This window comes from Salvelinus sp. IW2-2015, unplaced genomic scaffold (genome assembly GCF_002910315.2).
Source record: "Salvelinus sp. IW2-2015 unplaced genomic scaffold, ASM291031v2 Un_scaffold1366, whole genome shotgun sequence".
Classification (NCBI taxonomy): Eukaryota; Metazoa; Chordata; class Actinopteri; order Salmoniformes; family Salmonidae; genus Salvelinus; species Salvelinus sp. IW2-2015.
The window spans coordinates 1-1,368 of record NW_019942860.1 but is presented as its reverse complement, the minus strand read 5'-3'; the positions used below and the strand labels follow the sequence as shown (position 1 = coordinate 1,368).

Genomic DNA, 1,368 nt, shown 5'->3' with positions numbered 1-1,368 from the left:
CCATCTTTATATATGAGGGTGTGGCCTATGAGGCGTCCATGTTTATATATGAGGGTGGGGCCTGAGGCGTCCATCTTTATATATGAGGGTGTGGCGTCCATCTTTATATATGAGGGTGTGGCCTATGTTGTTACATGTACACAGCCTTTAAAGATGGACACCTCAATGTTGTCAGAAATAGTAATTACCCCACAACTGCACCGTACAAGAGAAATATGTAGATTGTTCCAAAACATTAGGATACATTTTTCATGACTATGGTTGACAACTCACCGATGACCATGAGAGGTAGATAGATATAGAGGACACAGGAGAAGCTGACAGATGAGCCCAGGGCCTCAGGTAGAGGGATACTGAACAGTCTGCTCTGGTCAAACACTGAGATGGACTGGACCACTGCAACCGCTGGAGAGGGGGAGAGAGAACTGTTGAGTAAATGGACTGGACCACTGGAGAGGTAGAGGGATACTGAACAGTCTGCTCTGGTCAAACACTGAGATGGACTGGACCACTGCAACCGCTGGAGAGGGGGAGAGAACTGTTGAGTAAATGGACTGGTCCACTGGAGAGGTAGAGAGAACTGTTGAGTAAATGGACTGGTCCACTGGAGAGGTAGAGAGAACTTGTTGAGTAAATTGGACTGGTCCAACTGGAGAGGTAGAGGGGGGAGAACTTGTTGAGTAAGTATTACCCAGGTATTCTGTCCATTCTTCAGGCTTCCCATTGCCTTGGCCTCTCCTCTTAGTAATCACTAATACACCCTTTGAGAAGGAAAAGGTACATACCATGTAACTACTCACCTTCAGCCAGCAACCCAAAAAGGTCTAGGACTATCCCGACGGTGTCCCTATAAACTAACGCAACCGCCCCACCAGACAGGAAAGGCCTATCCCGAGGTTCGTCCCATATCAACGCACCCCCGAGAAGGTACAGGACTATCCTACAGTGTCCCTATAACTACGCACCCCCAGACGAGTACAGGACTATTCTCGACAGTGGTCCCTGTCTAACCGCGGTGTCCCATACCATTTTAGCCCCCACCAACGTACAGCCAGACTAATCCCGACAGTGGTCCCTATAAACTCAACGCACCCCAGAAGGTAAACACGGGACTATTTCCGACAGTGTCCCCTGTCTTCCCGACGGTGTCTCTTATAAACCACGCACCCCCAGAAGGTACAGGTCCATGTCCCGACATGTCTATACCCAACTATACAAGGCAAACCCAGAAGGTACACGGACTTACCTGACCAGCTGTCCCTGTCTATCCCGACGGTGTCCCTATAAACTAACGCACCCCCAGAAGGTACAGGACTATCCCGACAGTGTCCCTATAAACTAACGCACCCCCAGAAGGTACAGGACTAT

The 1,368-nt window shown here is 49.4% G+C and overlaps 1 long non-coding RNA gene across 1 annotated transcript in view; it reads right to left on the bottom strand.

The window, feature by feature from the left end:
- Positions 1 to 612, bottom strand: part of LOC112070559 (uncharacterized) — a 1,257-nt gene extending 645 nt beyond the window's left edge. The window contains exon 1 of the long non-coding RNA XR_002893925.2: positions 274 to 612. This is a non-coding gene — a long non-coding RNA (uncharacterized lncRNA). The remainder of the gene's footprint in view (positions 1 to 273) is intronic.
- Between the last annotated feature and the right edge of the window lie 756 nt (positions 613 to 1,368).